The 18,145-nt window shown below is 36.9% G+C and overlaps 1 protein-coding gene across 1 annotated transcript in view; it reads right to left on the bottom strand.

Moving 5' to 3' along the window:
• The window catches only part of CCDC40 (coiled-coil domain containing 40), an 83,120-nt gene extending 73,781 nt beyond the window's left edge, over nt 1–9,339 (bottom strand). Inside the window, exon 1 of the mRNA XM_053706417.1 lies at nt 9,204–9,339. The gene's annotated coding sequence lies outside the window, so the exon portion shown is untranslated. The remainder of the gene's footprint in view (nt 1–9,203) is intronic.
• Between the last annotated feature and the right edge of the window lie 8,806 nt (nt 9,340–18,145).

Here is an 18,145-nt window from a genome sequence, read left to right as displayed (position 1 = left end):
CCAACTCATCTTTGGTTCAGCACCTGGGTAGCACTTGCTCATTGGTGGCTAAATGTACTCACATATCAGAAAGCACTATCCAAGATGCTGAAATAAAAATGGTCCGGCTCCTTAGGAGTAGATTAGAAAGTTGCTTAAAATTGCATGCTCTATCTGAATCATGAAAGAAAATATTTGGGTTTAGTATCACTTTAACCCCTTAATGACAGACAACGTACGTCGTACGTCCTAAAAAAATATACCCTGTGGCCCTCTCGCACCCTACACAGCAGTATATGTAAATATGCTTAAAAAAGGATACCTTTTATTTCAGTACCAGCAGACTTTCTGCCAGTACTTAAGAGGACGGGGACAATTGTGGCGTGGGGGAGGGAAGAGAGCTGTTTGGGAGGGATCAGGGTGTGTGATGTGTCAGGTGGTAGGCTGATCGCTACACTAAAGCTAAAATTAACCCTGCAAGCTCCCTACAAGCTACCTAATTAACCCCTGCACTGCTGGGCATAATACACGTGTGATGCGCAGCAGCATTTAGCAGCCTTCTAATTACCAAAAAGCAACGCCAAACTCATATATGTCTGCTATTTCGAAAAAAGGGGATCCCAGAGAAGCATTTCCAACCATTTGTGCCATAATTGCACAAGCTGTTTGTAAATAATTTCAGTGAGAAACCTAAAGTTTGTGAAAAAGTGAACAATTTTCTTTTATTTGATTGTATTTGGCGGTGAAATGGTGGCATGAAATATACCAAAATGGGCCTAGATCAATACTTTGGGTTGTCTGGGCAGCACTTGTTTATTGGTGGGTGAATTTATCCACCAATCAGCAAGAACAACCCAGGTTGTTCACCAAAAAAAGGCCGGCATCTAAACTTACATTCTTGCTTTTCAAATAAAGATACCAAGAGCATGAAGAAAATTTGATATTAGGAGTAAATTAGAAAGTTGCTTAAAATTGCATGCTCTTCTATCTGAATCACAAAAGAAAAAAATGTGGGTTCAGTGTCCCTTTGATGTTGACTGTCCCTTTAACATTGATTTTTGAATACACAAAGGAATGCAGTACATTTTTAAATATCTTTCAATTGGAACAATGTAACTGAAAAATCTCTTATTGTAAGGTATTATAGAGGTCCTTTACTTTACAGGACTTCACCTATGTATTTAACTAATTTGTGGGGTTAAACATATAGCTACCCAGGGTTAGATAACACATTACATGCTTTTACAAACTAGATCATTAGAATATTTAACTTATCTAAAGTAAAGGCATTTTATGCTGTAAAAACTAAAAATGTACAGGTAGTAAGATTAGCTCAATTCTAAAGAGAAATGGACAGCACCCCCCCTACCTAAAATATTACAATGTTCTAGCACTTCCTGTACTGTTATTTTAAATAATAAACTATTTATATATGACTATTTTCCCTCACTTCCCAACTGATAACAAAAAGCCCCTCTCCTGACACCCCTAGGTTTCAGAATTGACTTTCACTTCTATCACCAGAGTATCACAGTGGACACTCACAGCAATTATGGGGTATCACAAAAATCTCATGCCACCCGGGGTTGTCATAAAAGAGCATCACTTTCCTTATCAAACAAAAAAACATCACTTTCACCCTTGAGTATCAGAAGGACAATAATAGGGATACACAGTTGCATCAGATCATGAGCTTTCAGAAAGAACAAATATCCAGCCTCAATGTTTATCAAAAAGAACCCTGACTACCATCACTGATGCATAAGATAATGTCCTAACCTATGACAGCTTCTTCACTGGGACATAAAAAAACATCCTGCAACTCTATGGGCATCTCAGAATATGCAACCCTTGTGGTACCAGGTAGGATACCAAGTTATCTGGTTAATCAGACAGTTTTACAGTCTTTGCATGATTTATAATCAGATACACCTAGCATATATGACCGATTAACCTATATGGTTTGACCCTATAACATCGGTTTATACTCGTAATATAATGGAAGCTAAAGCTGTAATCTTACCTTCCAGGAGCAGACATTTTCGGTTGCTATGCGACGCAGCAAACTTCCGGTAGAGGAGGTAATTATGAATCGTACTAACAACTCTAGGGAAGAGGTACCAGGAGCAGACATTATCAGTTGCTATGCGACGCAGTAAACTTCCGGTTGAGGAGGCAATTATGGAGCGTACCAAAAACTGTAGGGACGTGCTGCGCTCACATAATAGTAAGAGTCCTCCCCCTTCGTGTGTGTAATGTAAAGTTTACGAAGGCAGCTATTTATGTGATAGTGAAAGGTTAGGCTACCCATATACCTACACCTGTAGTGAGGTAGCCTATCAGTGGAGAAGCATTATGTCTCGCAGGGAGGTGACACTAAACTTAGGGTTAGCGTTATATTGTATGATGAGACAAGTTACTGGGACTTGCATGTATAACAATGCAATAACTATCTGATCTGAGACTGCCTGCAAAGTGTATGTGTGTCTGACATAAACATACGGTTATTATACAATGTGTATAGGCTACTGTCAATCTGTGTGCATTATATGTAAAATCAGGAGGATTAGGACACGAATAGAGGCCATACTGAGATCAGTACTGAGAGCAGTTCCTCTAGGTCCGTTGCTTCATTTGTACAGGCAATTTATTTTGTAAATAAAAAACCAACATCTTCATATAAACATAACTATATATGTATGTTATGATGCTAAAGTTAGCTCCTTATTCAGTAAGCTTCTTAATTGTAAGTTTTAAATTGTTATGATTCTCTGGTGTGCACTCTCAAAATAAACTGGGTACACATCCCATGAACCAACAACCCCATCAAGAAAAAAAAAATATGCACACACACAAGATAGAAAACAGATCATAACGTTACAATTATTTTATTATATATGTTATTTCTCTTGGTGAGCTTTGTTGAAACTTAGCTTACTTTGTATGAGAGCACGTGCTCACTATATGGCAGCTGTGACAACAATGGTATAGCATTTCAGACAAGTGACATTTCTATCATGCATATGAAAGAAAACTATTTAAAGATTTGTTGTTTGAAAAACAGGTTATGCATAAATTCTTTATTTTTATTTATAATCTAGCAGAAAGTGCATGTTTACAACTGGGCCTTAAAGGGACACTCAATCAAAATTAAACTGTCATGATTCAGATAGAACATGCCATTTTAAACAACTTTCCAATTTACTTCCATTAACAAAATGTGCACAGTCTTTTTATATTTAAGCTTTTTGAGTCACCAGCTCCTACTGAGCATGTGCAAGACTAAGTGTGTATGCATTTGTGAATGGCTGATGGCGGTCACATGGCATGTGTATGCATTTGTGATTGACTGATGGCTTTCACATGGTACAGGGGGAGTGGAAAATGACATAACTTTTAAAATTGTCAGAAAAAAAAAATCTACTACTCATGTGAAGTTCAGACTAAGTGCTATTGCATTGTCTTGTTATCTTGCATTTGTTGATTATGCAAATCTACTGTTTAACTGGTCCTTTAAGATTGTTCACTGGCTGACAAGCAGAACTCCCTCTGTTTTATTAGTGAACATTGACACACGTCACTTCAGTTTAAGAAAAGGCCCTCTTTTTAAGCAACAAAGAAAAAAAGAGTTTGATTTCCCTTTAATAAAGTAAGAAAAGTAGAAAAAACTAATCAACAAGCCTGTGATTAAAGTGATGGTCTGCAGATTGATCATTTGCTTGTTTTAATGTTGCTCTTTGGAGAAGTGATTGCTGCAAACTGGTTATTTGTCTTGCAAAACTGTTTGTCTACTATAATTGCTTATTCCAACTGTATTTGTGATATTTGGTCTTTAGTATATTTTTTCTATCACTTTCCAGTGTTTTCCACAGAAAATGTTGCTAACCGGGTGTTATTATAAAGTAGATGCAATTCATTGCATAATAATTTAAAGGGATAGTAAACTCCATTTTCTTTTATGATTCATTTAGAAAATACAATTTTAAACAACTTTCCAATTTACTTCTATTATCAAATTTGCTTCATTCTCTTGTTATCTATTGCTGAAGGGACAGCATTGCACTACTGGCAGCTAGCTGAACACATCTAGTTAGCCAATCACAAGAGACAAATGTGTTCAGGCACCAATTAGCAGCAGCTCCTTCTAGTGTATTATATGTGTGTGTTCATTTTAACAAGGGATACTAAGAGAACGAAGCACATTTAAAAATAGAAGTGAATTTAAAAGTATCTTAAAATGACACGCTCTGTCTGAATCATGCAAGTTTAATTTTGACTTTCCTATTCCTTTAACAAATTAATGTAGTGATAATTTGTGCAATAAACATTTAAAATCAGTTGAGTGGCGCACCCATTAAAAAGCTTCTGGGGAGAGCATTGACTTTCTAACCTTTCATTATCCCTTTACTTTGGCTATTCATAACACAGAGGAACCTGCCTCTGGTTTTATTCTGCAGGACAATCAGAATGACATGGTATAAGTTACTGTGGAATCTGAGCTGACCTGGAACAAGTTTGCAAGCGTTTCTGCTTCGCTTTTTATTAAAAATCAGTCTATGATGTCTGGCAAACTATATGGTTTTCTTTTGATTAGTTACTAACTAGGCTAGAATATTATAGCGAAAGTAGCAGTAAACACTTTGTAATTACAACATTAAAGGGGCAGTTCCGTCATTTATTTTTTCTTTCAAGATTCAGATAGAGCATGCAATTTTATCCAACTTTTCAACTTACTTTTATTATCTAATTTGTTTGGTTTTAAAATGCTTTTTTTGAAAAGTATAGCTAGATAGACTCAGGAGCAACAATGCACAATTGGGACCTAGCTGCTTATTGTTGGCTGCACAAATATGTCTGTTGTTTCCTGACCTAATGTGTTCAGCTAGCGCCCAGTAGTGCGTTGCTGCTCCTTCAACAAAGGATATAAAGAGAATGAAGCAAATGTAATAATAGAAGTATATAGGAGTTTTATTTTTAATTGTGTGTTCTGTATTAATCATGAAAAAACATTTGGGGTTTCTTGACTGACTCCAACAAGTAGAGACCTGTCAGTTTGATTTCCTTAAAGGGACAGTCTAGGCCAAAATAAACTTGATTCAGATAGTGCATGTAATTTTAAACAATTTTCCAATTTACTTTTATCACCAATTTTGCTTTGTTCTCTTGGTATTCTTAGTTGAAAGCTTAACCTAGGAGGTTCATATGCAAATTTCTTAGACCTTGAAGCCCACCTCTTTTCAGATTGCATTTTAACAGTTTTTCACCACTAGAGGGTGTTAGTTCACGTATTTCATATAGATAACACTGTGCTCTTGCACATGAAGTTATCTGGGAGCAGGCACTGATTGACTAGACTGCAAGTCTGTCAAAAGAACTGAAATAAAGGGGCAGTTTGCAGAGGCTTAGATACAAGATAATCACAGAGGTAAAAAGTATATTAATATAACTATGTTGGTTATGCAAAACTGGGGAATGGGTAATAAAGGGATTATCTATCTTTTAAAACAATAAAAATTCTGGTGTAGACTGTCCCTTTAAATCTGGGGTATCTGCTTTGACCATTTTCAGTGGATTTATTTGCCTCCTAATTGTCAGTTGCCCACAGTCACAGAAACAGCTAGAGCTTGTCTGTTTAATACACTTTTAAAATCACTTATATTTTCAAATGTGTAGCCTCAGTAGGGACCTTGCTCCTTTCTCTTCTTCATCATGATGGCAAAGGTGCCCTTAGCAGTCAGACACTTATACGACTGCAGTGATGTAACACCTTTGTGCGCCAGACATGGTAACCATCTCTTTCTTTGCTGTTTGGATCTTTTTCTTCATTTCACTCTTTGTTGATAGACATTTATGACGCTCTTCATAGTCTAATTTTAAGGGAAACGTGTCTTGGATGGTTTCAATGGAAACTGTCTTGCCAAGATTTTTTTCAATGCTCCGCTTGTTAAAGGGACACTGAACCCAAATTTTTCCTTTTGTGATTCATTCAGATAGAGCATGCAATTTTAAGCAACTTTCTAATTTACTCCCATTATCAATTTTTCTTTGTTTTCTTGCTATCTTTATTTGAAAAATAAGGCATCTAAGCTTTTTATTTGGTTCAGAACTGTGGACAGCACTTTTTTATTGGTGGATGAATTTATCCACCAATCGGCAAGAACAACCCAGGTTGTTCACCAAAATTGGGCCGGCATCTAAACTTACATTCTTGCATTTCAAATAAAGATACCAAGAGAATGAAGAAAATTTGATAATAGGAGTTAATTAGAAAGTTGCTTAAAATGTCATGCTCTATCTGAATCGTGAAAGAAAAAAAATTTGGGTTCAGTGTCCCTTTAAAGGGGCATGGAAGTCAGAATAATTATTTCATGATTTTTTTCAGAGCCTAAAATGAAAAAAAAAATCCAGTTCATTTTTGTTTTCAAATGTACCTCTTTCTCTCTAGAACCTTTTTGAAACGTATCTCCATACCATGAGAATGTATATAGATAGGTTTAGGAGCTTTCCTGTGTCTTGAGCATTGTGTGCGTAAAATTGTTACGAACATTGTTGCAAGGACACCTGCCATATATCAAGACACATACCGTGTTTCCCCGAAAATAAGACAGTGTCTTATATTAATTTTTGTTCCCAAAGATGCGTTAGGTCTTATTTTCAGGGGATGTCTTATTTTTCCATGAAGAAGAATACGGTACACATTTATTGTTGAACAAAAAAAAGGAAATGTATTGCCTGTATACGGTACGGTAGGAAATGTAGTCCTCCTGTGTCATTTTGATTCCCCCCTCTGATCCTCCTGTGTCATTTTAAGTGATCCCCCTCCCCCCACCCCACCCCTTTATCAGACATTTCCCCCCTACCTCAGTCACCCCTGTGTGTCCACAAAATGTGCCCGACTCCCTGTCTAATTGTAAGTCAGTCAGACTCCGTCAGGGCAGAGCGAGCAGCAAGCGGCAGCTTGTCCTGGCGGCGGCGCAGGCTCTCTGATTAAAAGAGACCTCGCACTTCCTGTCTGCTCCGGCTGGGCCTTATGTTCGGGGGAGGCCTTATTTTCGGGGAGGTCTTATTTTCAGGGGGATGCCTTATATTTCAGCGAGAGGCAAAACTGTAAGTAGGTCTTATTTTCGGGGGATGTCTTACTTTCGTGGAAGGGAAACACGGTACATGCTCCTAAGCAAATCTAGATATGCTCTCATAAAATGGAGCTATGTTTCAACAAAAGATACTAAGACAGAGAAGTACATTTGATAATAAAACCAGTATACTGAAAAGGTTATTTATATACTGTATATATATATATATATATATATATATATATATATATATATATATATATATATATATATATATATATATTCTGATGGGGTTATGTTCATGAGATATGCACCCAGTTTATTTTGAGAGTATGCTCTGGTCTGTGTAAGCAGTCAATAACTATGATTTTCAATGTATTTTTAGGTATATTATAATGTATTAATATTTGTTTAGTGCAGTACATGAGTAGGAGTACACAGTGACAATCCATGTTATAAAGGAATACAGATACAGAAAACCAAATTAAAGAAAAGTTATTACAGCAGTGGGGGAACCCTGCCCCAAAGAGCTTACAATCTACAGAATCTCACATGTTGCTAATGCACTCTCACATATGCAATGTGTAGGCTTTCTTGGACACCAGCAATTTGTATCAAGAGTAGGTCCCAAACGCTGGAGATGCAGTGGCAGGTTATTTATGCTTATTATTCCATTGCCAATAGCTGTCTCTCTTTTTTTCTCAAAAACTCTTTATCTTAAAAAAGCTGTTAGTAAAATATTGATTAGCTAAATACATACTTCTTAGTTCACCTTTATTGTATCTACTATGTTAAAGGGACATGAAATCCAAACATTTTCTTTCATGATTTAGGTAGAACATACAATTTTAAACAACTTTCCAGTTTACTTCTATTATCAAATTTGTTTAATTCTCTTGCTATCATTTGTTGAAAGAGCAACAATGCACTACTGGTTTCTAACTGAACACATGGGTGAGCTAATAACAATCTGTATGTGTGTGTATATATATATATATATATATAGCCACCAATCGGCAGATAGAACCTAGGTTCTTTGCTGTGCCTAAGCTTACCTAGATAAACCTTTCAGCAAAGGATAAACAGAGAAGGAAGCAAATTAAATAATATAAGTAAATTGAAAGGTGTTTTAAAATTGTATTCTCTATCTGAATGTCTAATTATGACTTTACTGTTCCTTTAATGGTGGTGTCCTATACAAATAGTACAAGGTAGGGTGAAAAAAACCCCCAGTGGTACTAGTGCCCAAAAGTGTTGGTACTCTGACTCTGGACTGCCCCATACTGCTTGGTTTCTTTAATTGTAGCTCTTAATATTTTATCAATCCATTTTATATAGCAGTAATTGTGATTTTCCCCATGTTACTGTATATATGTGTTTAGATTTTCCCCATGTTACTGTATATATGTGTTTAGATTTTCCCCATATTACTGTATATATGTGTTTAGATTTTCCCCATGTTACTGTATATATGTGTTTAGATTTTCCCCATGTTATTGTATATATGTGTTTAGATTTTCCCCATGTTACTGTATATATGTGTTTAGATTTTCCCCATGTTACTGTATATATGTGTTTAGATTTTCCCCATGTTATTGTATATATGTGTTTAGATTTTCCCCATGTTATTGTATATATGTGTTTAGATTTTCCCCATGTTACTGTATATATGTGTTTAGATTTTCCCCATGTTACTGTATATATGTGTTTAGATTTTCCCCATGTTACTGTATATATGTGTTTAGATTTTCCCCATGTTACTGTATATATGTGTTTAGATTTTCCCCATGTTACTGTATATATGTGTTTAGATTTTCCCCATGTTACTGTATATATGTGTTTAGATTTTCCCCATGTTACTGTATATATGTGTTTAGATTTTCCCAATTTTGGCTGCATAGCCTCAAAAAGATGCCCTAAGTGATTACATATTTACGTGCATAATTGTTTTCATATTGGGTATTTTATAATCTGTAGCAAAAGAGCGACCACATGTTTACCACATCACATATGTTCACCACAACACACTGTACAGGTCCCAAACTCCCAATACTACCATCCTGCGTGCATCAGTAATCCAGCATCCGCAAGCAATCCCTAGTCTGGTAGGGAAAGGGTTACCCGGATCCGCCCCGCCCGCTCAGCTCTTACCAGGCTCAGGCTGTGATCAGGCCGGACGGGGCGGAGAGCTGAGTGTCCCGTGGGTTATGAGCTGTGCTCTTGGGATTCCCGAGCTACTGGACGGATAGCGGAGAGAAGGGCAGGTAGGTGCTACCGCTGCGTCCCACTTACTGGGAAGGGCACATAATGAATCCCCAAGGAGCTGACATGTGGTATAGACATGAGAACCTATAGAGCTGCCAGAAACATTACACTGCAACACTGGTCCCCACAGACACATTGGGTATATGAGACGGATCCTGAATTAATAACAACTAGTATATTATAGAAGTGACCTCACCTAACAGTCACGTGAATATTGTACATGTCTGACCTTCATCCCATAGCCTCATTACATTTTATAGTGCTGATCCGCATCTTATAGCCCCTTCTACTATTGTGTAGGACAGACCCTTTATCAACTAGTATCATTCAAAGGCTTTTTATGCGATCCCCAAAGGACAGCACTATACCGATAAGCCTTATAGTGGAATTTACTGAAAAACTATTTATCCCAGCTCCTGCCTGTAAATGGATTAAAGGGACAGTCACACCAAAATTGTTATTTTTTTTAAAAGATAGATAACCCCTTTACTACCCATTCCCCAACTTTGTGTACCCAACATTGTTATATTAATATACTTTATACCATTTAAACCTCTACATTTCCGCCTGTTTCTAAACCACTACTGACATCCTCCAATCGCATGCTTTTTATTAGGGTTTCACAAGACTGCTTATTCATGTGTGCCATATAGATAACATTGTGCTCTTTTCCATGGAGTTGTGCAGGACACATACCTAATTAGCTAGAATGCAAGTCAATAGATAATAAATAAATAAATAAATAGCCATGTGATAAGGGAGCTGTCATAAGAGGCTTAGATATAAGGTAATCACAGAGGTAAACAGTGTATTTATATTACAGTGTTGGCTATGCAAAACTGGGGAATGGGTAATAAAGGGATTATCTATCTTTTTAAACAATAACATTTTTGGAGTAGACTGTCCCTTTAAGTAAGGAAGGGGGAAATAACTAATAGTCCAGCTGTTAGTAGATCACCTTCTTAAGAGCTGACTACAACAGTGCCACTATTGGCAGGGCCCTCTACCCTATAATTGTTTTGTTGTACTCCCCCTTTGTTTATAGCGCTGCGGAATCTGTTGGCGCTCTACAAATAACCGATAATAATAATAATAATAATAAAAGAGATAGTGTGTAGATTTTTTGGGATGTTAAACTAAGGCTATGTATTTTCTGGGTATAAAATGGGACCCTCCATACTGCCCAGACTAGATGTGTTCTTTCATGACTGTCCCTATCTTAAAGGGACATTAAACACTTTGAGATGGTAATATAAAATAAATAATTTATTTAAAAGAAATATACTGCAATATACTTTCATTATTTATTTTGTCCCCTTTTCCTGTAATTCCATTCTGAAATTGTGAGCTCTTCAGTTCCTGTTAGAAATGGAAGTGCAGAACACTGTTATATTTCGCACAGCCATTGGCTGCACACTCTAGTGACCTATTTATAACGGTCTCTAATTGGCCACAGCAGAGAAGGTAGCCTAAGTTACAACATGGCAGCTCATATTGTTTTATAGACACTAAAACTTTACACTTATGTTGTCAATATTTAAACAACTAATGAAACTTAAAAAAAATACATCTACATATTATTCTCAGACTAATCCTTTTCTTTGAATGCATCATTCTATCTAGCATTTATTTAGTGTTTAAAGTCTCTGTAAACCCTCACTGGATCCAGTCTATACTTAGTACTGGATCATGTAGGACTAATGCTTATACTATAGTTACTTTATAGTATTTATTTTATGGAAGTGATGGTTGTTCTTCTGCCACTGTTGGACCTTATTATCTGCAAGGTCATAGTGGATCTTCTAGGACTGATTCTATTACTACATCCACACTCTTTGCTTTAGGCCTGATTTTTGCTTTGTTCCGAAACTGCTCCCTGCTGTGCTTACACCATAACCACACACTGAGCCCTATGTCACCCATTCACAGTTTTCTTATTCTACACAGCTATAATAAATATGATAAGGATGGACCTGTTGACATTCTTTATTTGTATTGGACAAACAGTATTAAGACGCATGCTTATCACAACATGACACCAGTATGTACATTGATTCAGAAGAATCTGGGGGCTTTACACTTGTCTGATTTTACAGTGGTGATTGGTAGAGATGAATTGGTAAAGGACAGCAAAGCTGCTCTGTACTAGACCAATGGAGTAGTGTTAATTAGTAGAAGATAAAGGGTAACTGACTGTATTTGTTAACTGGCTGATAGCTTTTGACTCTATTTGACAAGCTAGAGAGCCACATCTCCCTAACTTTTTGGATGATTGGTGCCTTTTTGGAAGTGTTTATAAATTATTAATGGGTGTCTGTCTCTGCAATATTTTGCTAGATCATGCTTTTCTATGAAATTGAAATACCTTTTGTTTAGGAAGTTCATGGTTAGCCAGACCAACCTATGCATGATTTCAAATTTTCCCACATGGAAGGTAGATTTAATTAGTACAGAAGGGAATCTAATTGCAATGACCTGGTGCTCCCTGTCTTGCAGTGCCATACAGTAGACTAATGCATATGTGCGTATGCTGGGCTGGTGTGTGCTGCACTCCACAGTGACAAATATACTGAACTGTAGCAGTGTCTTTCATTAGACAGGTGCTAAATGCATAGCTCTTCCACTCATTGGACTGGTGTTGCATCCTTATAGTGATGGTAAATTTATATAGTCTGGTAAGCTTGATTTAAAATCTGATAAACAGTCGAGTCTCTAACTTTATTTCAGAAAAAACGATAACGTTTTATATTATTTGATTCTTACTATTTTATTGCGGCATCCATTCGCTCCGCCCCCCTTGTTTGTCGTGCTTTATGCACAGCGCCGTTGTAGAGCGGTCCCACGCGAACATATTCGCTAAAGAACTTTTTTTTTCTTTTCTTACAAACATGCCAGAATGCCAGGAATGTGATTGGATAGCAGAGAAAACGTCATAAAAAAAAAAAAAATAACACTGACTGGCGGGGCTGCTGGAGCGCACAAGGTGCAAGGTGGTATTGACATTTTTGATGAATTAAACACCTACTTATGTTTATAGTTCACAAACAATATACAGAAGTGCCAGATGGAATAAACACAATATTGGAAAAACACAATTTTATGTAACAGATGAACTAAGAACTGATACTTTAGATTAGATCGCTGCCTTCTTGCAGTCTCTCCTCTGTGACTGTTTAGAAATAGGGTAATGGTGATAGATGGTGCAGGTCTATTAGATGATTTTTCTCTAGTGAATGAAGAGAAAAAAGGCTTGAAGTGTATATAAAAGCCAATTAATATTGATGCAGTATACTCACTCCGTAAGTTGTATATGGTCAGCTGAACTGGAATGTAATATCAGGTGGTAAGAGTCTACAGGATTCTGTTATCAAATGTCAATCTTCCAAAAAGTGTCCAAATACTAGACTGGGAGTGAATGGACTCAAATCACAAAGGTATCCAATGGAAAAAATGTAGTAACTTACTCCATATAAAGGGAGAATCCGGCCTGGCACAGCAAAGAAAGATTTCAACAATCTTTCAACTTGGATAAAAGAAGGTTTTATTTGCTCAACGCGTTTCAACATATTACACGTCTTTATCAAGAGCACAAGTTAAAACAAGCAAAACAAATGAGTAAAAAAATGAGTAAAAACAAATGCTGAGTGTCACACTCAGCATTTGTTTTTACTCATTTGTTTTACTTGTTTTAACTTGTGCTCTATCTATCTGTCTGTCTCTGTCTGTCTATCCTCAAAAATCATCAAACAGAGCAGCATGTATTATTACTATTCTTGCTACTTAGTTACCTTTGGGGGGCCACACATTTTTTAGCACCAAGACCCTTTGTTGAGTAGTTCCGCTACTGCTGATTCTGTATGCCTAGCTGTGTCAGTTACAGGCCTTACTCTGCCATTAACTGGAGTAGAGTGGTATCCCTACCCCTGCTGTTCACTATAGCTTTAGTATCGCCACACACTGGAAAAGTGCTGCATTCTTAACTCTTCCACCCACCTCTCTGATTCTTTATTGTTGGCTTTGCAACTCTTTTGACTGCTTCTGTATTCTCTAGCTGAGCCACTCAGTAGACTGGTTCTACATCCCTAGTTCATCCAGTTAGTGAACTGGTGCTGTATAATTAAAGAGCAGGCAATTTTAAGCAACTTTCTAATTTACTCCTATTGTCACATTTTCTTCATTCTTTTGCTATCTTTATTTGAAAAAGAAGGCATCTAAGCTAAGGAGCCAGACAATTTTTGTTCAGAATTTGCTTAAAATTGCATGCTCTATCGGAATCATGAAAGAAAAAATTTGGGTTCAGTGTCCCTTTAAATGTGATGTTAACTTCTGGTGCTCCTTGCATAGCATTGTAAACCCTGGATTGTTCGGCATGAAGCTAGATAAATCCTAACATCTGACAGCCACATGGGAAGGAAACAACAGCATCTTGTGGAGGTTGCATAATAGAGGTGGAGGTCAGGGTCACAGAACGGGAGGTTTATAACTAATAAGAAAAATATTCTTTTCTTTCACTTCCGATTGTTGTGATAACTTCATGGATTAGATAATGTGTTGCTTAAATACCTTTTTTTTTATATACAAGGCTAGACTGGCACAGCACTGGCCTTGTAATCCACATTGGAACTTTTGTCTTGTTATACCGTGTTCTCCACAGAAAATGTTGCCAGCCAGGTGGCAGGATTAAGTAGCCGGGTGGGGGCAGTGTAATACTTTGCAATAATATAACATTTTCTGTGTATATATATATATATATATATATATATATATATATATATATATATATATATATATATATATATATATATATATATATATATAATGCATTTCATTGGCTACTGCATTTTAAAGGGACACTAAAGTAAAAATGTAACTTTCATGATTCAGACAGAGCACACAATCTTAAGCAACTTTCTAATGTACTCCTATTATCGATTTTTCTTCGTTCTCTTGCAATCTTTATTTAAAAAGCTGGAATGTGATGCATAGGAGCCACCAATAAGCAAGCACTATCTATGGCGCTGAACCTAAAATGGACTGGCTGCTAAGATTTACATTCCTGCTTTTTTAATAAAGATAGCAAGAGAACGAGAAAAATCGATAATAGGAGTAAATTAGAAAGTTGCTTAAAATGTCATGCTCTATCTGAAGCATGAAATAAAAAAATGTGGGTTTAGTATCCCTTTAAATGTAGGAAAGCTGTACCTGTCTTACTCACAAGGAGGGATCAATCCTTTAAACCTTTACACCAAGGCATAAGCTCAACAGAACACTGGCCTTGCACTCCTTGCATTTTTTGCTTTACAGTCACTTAAAGTTTATTTCAAACTCTCACAGTTGTTAAGGATTCTGATGGATGAGTTGGCTGCACCAAGATCTTATTTGAAAAGCAAGAGATTGTTGTGTTTTCTTAGCAGTTAAGTGGTTAATACAGAGACCCTGCAGTACACTGCCAGACCAGACCAGCTGGTTAAACTTGTCTGGTAAGAAAATATTCTTCTGGTAAAGTTTATCTGGGCAGCTTTTGTTATTTTATTTATTTTTTTACACTTTTTTGCTCTCTTTGGCACTTTGTATATCCAATCTCACTACATAAGGAAGGGATCTTGAGCTTTCTCTTCTGAGCTTCACTTTCACTTGTGGTTTATGCTCAAGTAGAGAAAACGTGATATCGCCTTGTTTGCTATTGTTTGTTTTTCCTCCTGTACTTTAAAATCATTCCCTTATTTTAACTCATTACAGAAGCCAGTTGGTAAAGCTCTGCATCTTTATACTGGGCACAGCCATCTTGGTCCGCACATATTGCTGGGTCTTGGTCCGCACGTATTGCTGCGTCTTGGTCCGCACGTATTGCTGCGTCTTGGTCCGCACGTATTGCTGCGTCTTGGTCCGCACGTATTGCTGCGTCTTGGTCCGCACGTATTGCTGCGTCTTGGTCCGCACGTATTGCTGCGTCTTGGTCCGCACGTATTGCTGCGTCTTGGTCCGCACGTATTGCTGCGTCTTGGTCCGCACGTATTGCTGGGTCTTGGTCCGCACGTATTGCTGCGTCTTGGTCCGCACGTATTGCTGGGTCTTGGTCCGCACGTATTGCTGGGTCTTGGTCCGCACGTATTGCTGGGTCTTGGTCCGCACGTATTGCTGGGTCTTGGTCCGCACGTATTGCTGGGTCTTGGTCCGCACGTATTGCTGCGTCTTGGTCCGCACGTATTGCTGCGTCTTGGTCCGCACGTACTGCTGGGTCTTGGTCCGCACGTATTTTACTTTTACAGATAAGTGACTTTGCTGGCTTTCTCAATAGAAAGCAGAAGAGTTACATTTTTGCAGTTTTTTTTACACAGTTGAAAAGTTACATAGCAAATGTAAAGAAGCCCTTTGGAGTACTATAGAGCAATGCATCCACTGCAATAATCTACAGCTTCCACTCTGTACTGTGCATGCTAAGCTAAAGTGCTTGTCAAACTGATGTGAATGCACACTGCTCTGTCACAGGGTACACGAATACTTAAATTCCAAGATGGCTGTGCCCAGCGTGAAGATGCAGAACTAAACTAACCAGCACATTTAAATGGTTAGAATAAAGGAATAGCTTTAAAGAGAGCTGCATGAGTAGTAACCATGCTACTGTAGTTGTAATCATGTACCTTAAAGGGACATTAATCTGAGTATAACAAACACAGCTTGTCATATACTGGTTTAAAGGGACATTTTTATTTCTATCCTCACATATACAAAAACAGGACTTAAAGGGACATAAAACCCAAAATATTGTTTTCATGATTCAGATAGAGCATACAATTTTTAACAACTTTCCAATGTACTTCTATTTCCTTAGTTTTGTTGTTATCCTTAGTTGAGAAGCAGGGATGTAAGTTCAGGAGTGTGCACGTGGCTGCAGCACTATATGGCAATAATGTTATACATTCGCAAGAGCACTAGATGGCAGAACTATGTCCTGTCATGCAGTGCATCAGGCATGTTCATGCTACTTATCTAGACCTTTCTTCAACAAAGAATAGCATGAGAACAAAGCAAATTTGATAATAGAGATAAATTGAAAACTTTTTGAAATTGTATTCTCTATCTGAATAATAAATGAAAAATTTAGTCTTTCATGTCCCTTTTAGCAAAATTATTTTAAATGATGGTGCCACTCAGGATACTTGTGCAAGGGAAACATTTTATACTGGGGTTGTAGAATCCAACATTTTAGGAAACAGGGCTACAATATTTTAGGAGCCATGTCACCCTGGCCCCAGGATTTGTCAAGCCCTCTTTAAATGAAATGACTGCTCTATTTATTTTATTTTAGATAGATGTTGGCTGCATGTGACTTGAAGTCCTAAGTTTTCTGGGTAAATCCTAGTCAGGATTTTCTAGATTGTTACAAAATGAAACATCTACATTGCTGTATTCTGACAATGGTAATCTATCTGTATATAATCCAACCATAATTAGAATATCTAGACTGTTTAGCTGTTTATGAATTATGGCTAAGTCCTATTCCGATTTATAAATAATACTTAATGATAGGTTTGCCAGATTTGACTTCCTGTCAACCCTATAAATATATGTACATGTTACAAACTCAGTATAATGTGTTCACGTGGCTTAGGTGTTGCCCCAGTTTGGTTTATTTAGCTATGTAAATATTTTCTCTCCAATATATTAAATCAGTTAAAAGAGAGCATTAACAAGCCGCTATTAATCTAAAGTGCACCACTGATTTTATTACGCCATTCACAAAATGATTAAGGACTGTAATCTGTTCATCATATATGGGATTCGCTCAACAACTTAATTAATACAAGACTATATCCTAAAAAACGTTTTCTACTAAAAACTGAAGTTTAGGTTTTCCTTAACATGATTGTCTAAAATCATAGAACATATAAGGACATTATTACAATGAAGGTTTTTCTTTTTAGACTGTAATTATCCAAAAATTAGCATTGTGGGAACCGTCCCTTTCAGCCAATGAGAATTTAAATGAAAGTATGAATTGTGCACACAAACAGCTCTTACTTATTTCCCCCTCCAACCTGATATTTTTTGTTGCTGGACTTTCACATGCGCAACAGGAAATATGTTATCTTTGTCTTTATTTTTCATGGAACACACTGTACTAGGGTCATTTTCATACATTATTTTAGAAATTACAAAAACAAAATCTGACACAGTGACATCATATTTTTGAATGAAATCCTTTCTACTGCTGTTTAGGGGTTTGTGAGGTTCATACACTGGTGTAAGAATTTAGGTAGAAATATAAGGAGAGGGATGGTTTCTTACACAATTACTTTGCAAAGTAGCAGCTGTTTTTCTTGTATTAATGCTTATTGGCTGACAGGGACAGTTCCCAGAGTGCTCTTTTCTTGGACAAGGGCAGACTGAAAAGAAAAGTCCAATTTCTTTTCTTTTTTTTTTTTTTGCATTTGCTGCTTTAAAAAATAAGATTGGGGGTAAAAATACTTTTTTGGGTGCATCATAGAAAAATCTTTCCCACTGTCTTGACTGGTTTAAAGGGACAGTCAACACCAGAATTTTTGTTGTTTAAAAAGAAAGACAATCCCTTTATTACCCATTCCCCAGTTTTGCATAACCAACACAGTTATAATACACGTTTTACCTCTGTAATTATCTTGTATCTAAGCTTCTGCTGACTGCCCCCTAATTTCAGTTCTTTTGACAGACATGCAGTTTAGCCAATCAGTGCTCACTCCTAGGTCACTTTACGTGCATGAGCTCAATGTTTTGTATATGAAACATGTGAACTAATGCCCTCTAGTGGTCAAAATGTATTCACATTAGAGGCAGTCTTCAAGGTCTAA

Source organism: Bombina bombina, chromosome 1, assembly GCF_027579735.1.
Source record: "Bombina bombina isolate aBomBom1 chromosome 1, aBomBom1.pri, whole genome shotgun sequence".
Lineage (NCBI taxonomy): Eukaryota > Metazoa > Chordata > Amphibia > Anura > Bombinatoridae > Bombina > Bombina bombina.
Note: the sequence above shows the minus strand (reverse complement) of the source record. Positions and strands in the feature narration are given on the sequence as shown.